Consider the following 9475-nt stretch of genomic DNA (forward strand, 5'->3'; position numbering starts at 1 on the left):
TATCATGTGTATACATGCAGGGCTTCAAACAAGCGGATATAGAGCATGTGTCACATGTGGACCTAGACTGAATGCACGTAGGGCACCCTCACTGAAGAAGAAAATCTACGAAGGTCATCAAGCATATCTTCCAGAGAATCATGTGTTACGCGACGGCTTTTTGGGAAGAGAGCCACCAAGGATGTCTGCACAAGCATGGTTAGAGCAGAAGGAGATGTGCGATGACGGATTGCCTCCAGGGATGAAGAGACTATCTCTAGGGTACCAGTTACCATACTGGCCCCGACTCATGATCAATCACTTGCTCGATCCAATGCACATATTCAAGAATGTGGGTAATCTACTATGGGACCATCTGACCGTCAAGAAAGATACTTTGGGAGCCAGAGTTGACCTTAGAAATGTGGATCGTATGGAGCAATATTGGCCGCAATCAGCGTCTGATGGATCGATAAAACTCCCTAAAGCACCATAGATTTTCACAGGAGCCCAAGAACGCAAAGTAAAAGAAACCATTCGATCTTTGCGGACCCCCACTGGCGTAATGCACTCGCTCCGAACCGTGTTTTACTAAAAAAGGAAAGCTTACCGGTTTGAAGTCACACGATTGGCATAAAATGTGTCAGGTACGTTCATAGTGGACTTTAATATCATTGCATAAAATGTGGACTTTAATATCATTGCTGCACATACTTTACAGTTTATTTTACCGGTTGCCATTGAGGGATGTTTGTCTCTCGACATCCGTAACACAATCTACAAACTTGCAAAGCTGGTGCAATGGATCTCACAAAAGGAGATCAACGTAGACTCCATACCTTTCGCCAAACCAAATGCTGCGGAGCTTGTGTGCATGTTTGAGAAACATTTTCCTACTACAATGCTAACCATTCAGGTGCATCTTCTTGTTCACATAGTTGATGAGGTGGAAAAAGCTGGCACAGTTCATTCCAGATGGATGTTCTTCTTAGAGCGTTTCATGAAAACGCTTAAGGGATATGTGCGTCAAAAGGCATGTCCGGAGGGTAGCATGGCAGAAGGTTGGTTGGTATCAGAGTCCCTAGTGTACATTGGAGAGTGGCTAGACGGATTTGATAAATCCCGGGACACGCTATGGCGAACCATAGATGATGAGCGCATATCTGGGATTGTCATGTGCAATCTCGGTGTTGAGAAGAAGATGACGGAAGATCTAGAGGCTAAAATCAACCGATTTTGCATGCTTCACAATCCAGTGATGCAAAAGTGGATTTCACAATATGAGGATGCAAAGCAAGAGCGACAAAGGGCACGAATCAAGTGGAGACGGGGAAGACGACCACCGATGCACTATCCAGCGGTTCTGGAGAGCCTACCAACCTTCATGAGCTTAAGATGGTTGCACAACCAATTGAAAAGCGCACAACAATGTGGTGACGAAGTGACTGAAGAAGAGTGGGAGTACTCTCGGGGTTGCGCGACCAAGGTAAGTTTGCAATGTACGACTAGCAAGTGACTTTATTTATAAACGTTTGAACGGCCACTCATAATTTTTGTTCGTTGTAGTATAAGTTATACACAGCAGCATGGTGTAAAGGTCGACATTTTAGGGTGGAACGAATCGACAAAAAGCGTTTTACTCAAGATTGTGGAATCATGGCAAAATTTGAACAGTCTAGTCGATGACGTTCCTCTGATGCAGATCCTATGGTGGCGGAACTCACTTACTTCGGCATGTTGCAGGAGATTTTGAGGATCGATTACAGAGGATTTTTTGTCGACTTGTTCGACGTGCAATGGTTCAAGATAATCATGGAGGGTCGCAACGCTACTGTGCGTAGAGAAGATTCTGGTTTTCTTGAGGTGGATTCTACTAAGAAATGGACTGACCTAAGAGACACTTTCGTACTACCCGAGCATTGTGAACAAGTAAGTATGTAAATAGTTAACATCCCCCTTTTACAAGTTATGTGCTTGAAAGCTCTCATGTAAGTTATGTGGCTCTGGCAGGTAATATTTCATCCTACAAAGTCTACATCAAACTGGTGGTACGTCATAGAGGTAGCCCCTCGTAGTGCAAGGACGTATGAAGGCTACCATGTGCCAATCACAACGACATCAATGGAGGAGATCAGAGAAGATGCTCAATCAAAAGCCGCTGCGGTGGTGCCAGACGAGCATCAAGATGCTACTACTCTATATGGGGTGCATGCAGAGGAGCTACAAAATGAAACAGAGGATATGTGTTTAAACGGAGAGCTCTATATAGATATAGGAAGTTATGCTGAGTTATGCGAGGATGAGAGAGAGATCTCTTAAAGCCACAAATATTGTATTTGAACAATTTTGCTCCGTGTTGTAAAAGCTCTGGCTCTCTAAGTACCTTCCATGGTGTATAACGCTCTTTTCTACTCACACTCACATCTTTTGATTAAAAATTCTGAGTTTTCGACTTGCCTCTTCTATCACTCAATTCATTGCGTCATTGTATTTATATGCGTCATTACGTCATTGTATTTAATGGTCTTTACGTCATTGTCTACTCTATTCATGATCATTCAATATTAAGTTTAAATATTCGTGTGTTTAATGCAGGTATGGATGATGAGGATTTTCTTTCTTCTTTGTCACCGCAGCAGAGACAGTGGTACGTGGAGCGTCATCGCTCTGGCGCATCATCGCGCGTTCCTACTCCATCCGCATCTCCCTCTCTTTCGGAGCATTCGGCGCGCTCCGAAGCTTCGGCGTCGACGAGACGAGCTTCACACTCGTCTAGACACCGACGCTCTAGTGGTGGCGGTGGCGGTTGTTGTGGGGATTCCGCCACCGATGCCTCCACACCGCCTCGTGTTCGATGAGGCTCTTTACCCTCCCCTTCTTTGCCCGCCCCCACACCAGCCACAGCATCGCCATCTACGCCGGGTTTTGCACGGCTGACTGTTCCTAGAAGCTACACACCTCTACCTACTCCGCCAGGAGCCACCCCACTCGACACTCCTCGCTTCGGGTCCCAGACGCCGGTGGAGACACCTGACGTCCGTACCCCCATCGACACGCCGCTAGAGACCCCTGCCGAGACACCCAGGTTCACGCGTCAGCGGCCAGAGGGCTTGCCTTACTCCGTCGACATCAGCGGCGGCATCATCATGGATGATGACGGCAAGAAGGTGATCTCGCGCATGCGTGGTCTTTGCTCTCAGCTGTTTAGACACTACATACTAAACAAATGGAGTGAAGTACCAAGTGATTTAAAAAGCAGAGTCATCAGCATACTTCATGATGAGTTTCCCGTTCCAACACGGGATCAGCGCTTCAATGAAGACCTGATGAAGATTCGAATGCGCGAATACTGCAAACACAAGCGTTCCGAAGTGCAAAAAGCAATCAAGAATGGGTGGAACAGGCCAGATTGGCTGGCCAAAGAAGATTGGAAGAATGCGAAGAAAGCAGCACGCAAGAATCCCGACAAGTGGAAGCAACAAAAGGATGCAGCCAGAGCGCGAGTAGAGGCAGGGAGCTCGCACCACTTGGGGAGTGGTGGATGGGCATCATTTGAGGCCGATTTTGTAAGTGTTTTCACATTGCTCTTTATGTTCGATAGTTTAGGGTTTATGAGTTTTTTAATCTAACATAATGAAATCTTTGTATGTTTTGACAGTGGTCGATGATAGGACGTGATCCCACACCGTACGAGCGCGAGTACGCAGGCAGGAAGGGCTTAAACGCCCTAATGGACATTCTCAATTCTCGCGGCGGCATGGTTAGTATTAGGGTTTACTCTTTTTTATTTTTTGTATTGTTTTATAAATGTCGTTATATGTTTATACTTACTGAAAGCTGTCTTATTGTCTTTTTTTGCAGAATCCGACAGATACGTCGCTTGGACGCGATGAGACGTCTGACTAGACGACGTCAGTTTAGCCGTAGCTAGATAGCATTAGTTTAGGGTTTCTCATAGCTTATGTATCATGAGACGTATTTTATACGTGTTTTTGAACCATGTATATTATTACATTTGTCACCGCAGTTCCTTTTGCCAATCAATTCTTTATGCCTATGATGTTGTACAATTGTCATTATTACATTTGCCAATCAATTCATTTTGCCCATGATGTGTACAATTGTCAATTTTGCAAACAATGCGTCTTGTGGGTGACTATTTTGGGTCTATTATCTACCCTTGCACTTTTTTTTAAAAAGTGAATCAAGTACAATATGGTTGATGGGTGGCAGGGCATTCAATGCCCTTCCACCAAAAAAAATTTCTCTCGGGCGTCGCTATAAGCGTCGCTATTTATGGCTCTGTAGCGTCGCTATGAGCGTCGCTATAGTCTTCTGTGTAAACGTCGCTATATGCGTCGCTATGAGCGTCTCTATGAGCGTCGCTATATAGCGACGCATATAGCGACGCTCTTAGCGACGGTTTTAGCGACGCCGGGGGTTATAAAAACCCAGTGTATTTCCGTCGCTAACAGCGTCACAAGAGCACACAACCTCTTGTAGTGTTTTTCCACCCTGGTTTTTATAAATAAGGAATGGGTGCCGTTTTTTCACCCCTGTATAGGTGGTCTTGAGACAAGCCAGTACTTCAGAATGACACTTCAGAGATACTTCAGAATGACAGTACCTTGTCTTAAGTCTAAAGATGTTTGTTTGCTGAAAGAATGTCATCAATACTATTTTCAAAGGTTGTCTGAATGAAATACGATGTGAAAGTTTAAAATGAATCATTGTTTTAATTGTGAAAAGAATGTGGTAGTAATTAAACAACACAAAAATCATGTGTGAGTGCGGGGTGGTAAGTGGGGATTGACTAAGGTTGTCAATCATGGACAGGTGGACCTGATGAGTCAGGTAACTATCCATTCCCGTGCACTAAAACGTTTAGAAACTTCTTCACTTGGAAGAAAAATCCACCAACGGCTGTGCCCTCACATATGTTAGGGGGAAAAGCGTTGGCTAAGGAAACCTTAATCTGAAGGATGAAGATATAGGGCCGGAAATTTTTTTATGGTCCCGTTTCCACTGCGAGACAGGACTAGGTCTCTTCTAGGGCTATAAACCTAAACCATTGTCAATGGTAAGGGTGAATTCCTTGGAATTTTTCTTGTTTAAGGACTCTGACTTTAGTAGGCCTAGAGACCTATCAATGGTACCATCCCGTTTTTGGTGTCGGCGGGATTGGGGACCTTACATCCTCTTCCTAATGGAGAACAAGTTTTTTCTCAAACAAATAAAATAAAAAAAATTTCTTCAAGAGATTCAATACTTAGGTCATATTATCTCTGAAGATGGTATCCATATGGATCCATCAAAGTTAGAGGTAATAAAAGCATGGCCTAATCCAAGGAATCTACACGAGCTAAGAAGCTTTATAGGTATGTGTACATACTATAGACGCTTCATAGGAAAATTTTCTCAAATAGAAGGACCAATACATGACTTAACAAAGAAGAAATTTAAGTATTCATGGTATGCTAAGTTCTTTTGACAAGCTCAAAGAGAAGCTTACCTCCCAACCAGTCCTCATGCTTTCGGATCCTTGATAAAACTCATTGATAAAACTCCTTGATAGCTTTGTTCCTTGATAAAATCATTGGTGCAATGAAGATGGAAGCTTCATGCACCAAATTATGCTTGAAAACAACACCTAGTGTCCCTAGCCTCAGTCCCAAGACCTCACACACCTTAAAAAATGGTGAGAGCTAGTAGGGAATGAGGATAGATTGATAGGAAAAAGAGGTATCTTACGAGAAAGAAGTATTCTCCTCATATAATCACTCTAGTAGCATAGCTTAGCTTAGTAATTAGCATGGTAGAGGAGATGAGCATGCCATTGAAGCTTAGTTCTTGGTTGAATTTGCATTCCATAGCCAATAGTTGTTGGTGTAGGCCTCTACTTCTCAATGCTTGGAGAAGGAGATGGAGTTCTTGCTCAACACATAACATGTGTGTGTGTGTAGCAAAATGTGTAAGTCTAAAAATGCCCAGCTCTCTCTCTCTCTCTCTCTCTCTCTCTCGGTCGACCCCTCTTGATTTTTGCTCATGCTGGCCTCTCATTGTCTCCTGCAAAGCTTAGCCAATCACAAATTAGAAGCATGATTGATAGCCTTGTGACATGTGTCTCCCTTTTGTGAGAGCTTTAGCTATTTAAATATTTCAACTAAACTCTCATTGGACCTCTTAGTCTTCTGGCCAATATGAATCAGGAAAGCCATTGGGCTGCTGAATGCTCATTGGACCCCTTGGTAGACTTCCCAATAGTATTCTAGGGAGCTTAATTTCTATTGTTTCTTTTATCAAGCATTTTTAAATTGATTAGACTAATTTTACTCTAGCCTAGTTCTCATTGGTCCACCTCTATGGCCATCCAATAAGATTTGAGGGGAGGTTAGGGGCAACTAGCGTAGGAGCCTGCCATGTGTCCAGTATTCCCTTTGTGTAAAGGGGAAGCCTTGGAGTGTGTGTGTATGTGTTTCTCTCTCATCCCCTACTCTCATGGCTCGCCCCCTCCTTGATAGGGATGTGGGAAGACTTTTTAGTATTCCCATGACCATCCAATTTTCCCCTACATTGGCCTTTTGGCAATTGATCGAATAAAAAATTAGGAATCTTAGCCTATGGAAGTCTTAAGTAATGGAGCTCAACCTTAGGTATTTTAAGCCACATTGAAGCACATTTCTCTTTTGCAGACTATCCCCCTTTGGATCCCTATTTTCCCTCCTTTGGATCCCTACAGAGACCGGTCTGGCAACCTTACCAATATTCTAGCTTTTACTCCCCTGGTACTTCCCCATATTAAATGATCATTTTAGCATGAGAAAATCATTTGGGAGTTTTAGATCTTAGTTTTTATGACACATATTTCTTTATTTCCTTGGAGGGGCATGCCTTGCACGTTACACAAATTTGTTAGGACGCATGGGCCACTGGCACTACAAGAAATCCAATGTTGGTTGACTATCGTATCGTATCATATGGGGAGGTTAACTGTGTGGGTCTTTTTATTCCTTAGAACTATTTGGGGGGCGGGGGGGGGGGGGGGGGGGGGGGGGGGGGCTTGTCGACGTACCAGGCTATTCATTCCCATTGCCATACAAAATCTTTGTAGCCTATACATTCTTAGTCCATCCCGTAAAGGCAACATACCAAAGGTCATGTCTAGATAGAGGCCTCATTGTCGCACCACGAGTGTTTTGTCAAGACCCTTTGCACCCATGACGTAAGTGCTTATATTCGATCAAATCATGATCATGAGGTATCCACAAGGAAAACACACTATTTGTTGCTAGCCACGATAAAATTTAGGAGTAAATTATGTGAGCATGGCCTAATGTACAAATTTTAAGGGATGATTATGAAGAAGATGATATTATAGAATTAGAATAGAATACGTATTTCTTTATTTCAGTGCACCATGCAGGGGCATGCCTTGTAGCGATACAAATTTGTTAGGATGCATGGGACTAGAAACACTAGAAGACAAGCGCCATTGGTACTACAAGCAATTAAATGATGGACATTGACTGTCGTATCTTATTGTATCATATTGGGAGGTTAATTGACTGTGTGGGTCTTTTTATTCACTTATATGAGCATGGCCTAATGTAAAAAATTTAAGAGATGAGTACGGAAAAGAGGATTTCATAGAATTAGAATAGCATACGTATTTCTTTATTTACTTGGAGGGGCATGCCTTGCAAGTGACACAAATTTGCATGGGCCATTCTCACTACAAGAAATTCAATGTGATTGGTTGACTGTCGTATCGTATCATATTGAGAAGTTGACTTGGAACTAGAATGGCATACGTATTTCTTTACTTCCTAGCTTGTGGGGAGGGGCATGCCCTGCAAGTGACACAAATTTGTTAGGACGCATGGGCCATTGGCAGTTACAAGCAATTCAATGTTGGTTGACTATCGTATCGTATCGTGTTGGGAGGTTGATTGTGCGGGTCTTTTTATTCTTGAGGACTATTTAGGGGGGTAGTGTCAACGCACCAAGCTATACATTCCCATTCCCATACAAAATCTTTGTAGCCTATACATTCTTAGTCCACCCCATGAAGGAACCATACGTCCAAAGGTCATGTCTAGATGGAGGCCTTATTGCCGCACACTCATGTGTTTTGTTAAGACCCTTTGCACCCATGTTGTAAGTGCTTACATTTGATCAACTCATGATGATGAGGTGCCGACGAGCAAAACACACTATTTGTTGCTAGCCACAATAAAATTTTGCAATAAATTATGTGAACATAGCCTAATGTACAAATTGTAAGGGATAAGTATGAGAAGACGATATTATAGGATTAGAATAGAATATGTATTTCTTTATTTCAGTGTGGTATGCCTTGCAGGTGATACAAATTGGTTGGGACACATGGGACTAGAAACACTAGAAACATGGGACTACAAGCAATTCAATGTTGGTTAATTGACTGTGTGGGTCTGTTTTTTCATTCAAGGGGGTGTCGACGCACCATGCTAAGGGAGTGTCCTAGTTGAGGGTGTTTTGGACGCTGGTGATGAGGCGGCGCACTTCATCATCATCAATGCCAAGAGTGGTCTCTAGCACCTCCTCGGGGAGAGGCGGGTTGGAGGCGAAGAGGGCAACAGCGAGTTGGGAGGCACCAGGGTTTTGGCTATTGAGGGCGGCGATGGCAAGGGCAGGCTTGGATTTGTCTGGGTTGAATTGGAAGTGGACGAGGCCACGGGGAAATACGAAGAGATCGCCGGCATAGATGGTTTGGTAGAAGAACTGGTTGGCGGTTGGCTGGGTGGAGGTGGAGACGAAGCCCACGAGCAGCGTGCCTTGGGCGAGGAAGAGGACTTCGGTGGCACGGGGGTGCACGTGCGGCGGGTTGATGCCGAGGGGTTTGTAGTCGATGCGGGCAATGGAAAGGCCTTGTGTGTTGAGGGCGCCGAAGTTAGCGGCGCTGACAAGGTTGACAGCGGAGCCGAGGTTTCCGGTGAAGTTGGTGGCATTACGGAGCAGTGGCGAGGCGAAGTCAGAGGATTGCACGGCAGCGGCAGGCTTGCAGGGCAGGCCGTTGATGTTGAAGGTGAGCTGGAGCTGCTGCAGCTCGTCGGAGCTGAGGGCCACGCAGAAGTCTTGCAAGGGGTCCTCGTCAGCAGCGCGGACAGTTGGAGGCAGGGATGCGGCCAACCCCAGTAGCAGCAGCGCCAGCTGCAGGCCAGCCACAAGCTGCTTGGGCGACATGTTAAGAGCAGTAGATATTGCAGAGGCGCGTGGGCTGGGCTGGGCGAGAATGGAGAAAGGCGACGTAAGAGGCCGGGAGATAAGGCTAATGTGATGAGGCCACACTTGATGAGCTCTTCTCCTTTTATGGGCGCGGACGCAGAGGGTGTGCAGGTGTGCCACCTCTGCTGCTCCGGGGACCGAGTCCTGTACTCGACGTCGATCACGTTACCTGCTTGTTCCTTGTTGCTGATCATGCGCGCGTCAACATTTGATTTTTTAAACCACGTAA

General features: G+C 44.8%; 1 pseudogene; it reads right to left on the reverse strand.

The window, feature by feature from the left end:
- Nucleotides 1-8481: 8481 nt before the first annotated feature.
- LOC147444016 (germin-like protein 12-2 pseudogene) lies at nt 8482-9204 on the reverse strand (annotated as a pseudogene).
- Between the last annotated feature and the right edge of the window lie 271 nt (nt 9205-9475).

The sequence above is a fragment of the Adiantum capillus-veneris genome, chromosome 13, assembly GCF_014529385.1.
Source record: "Adiantum capillus-veneris isolate H3 chromosome 13, ASM1452938v2, whole genome shotgun sequence".
NCBI classification, from domain to species: Eukaryota; Viridiplantae; Streptophyta; class Polypodiopsida; order Polypodiales; family Pteridaceae; genus Adiantum; species Adiantum capillus-veneris.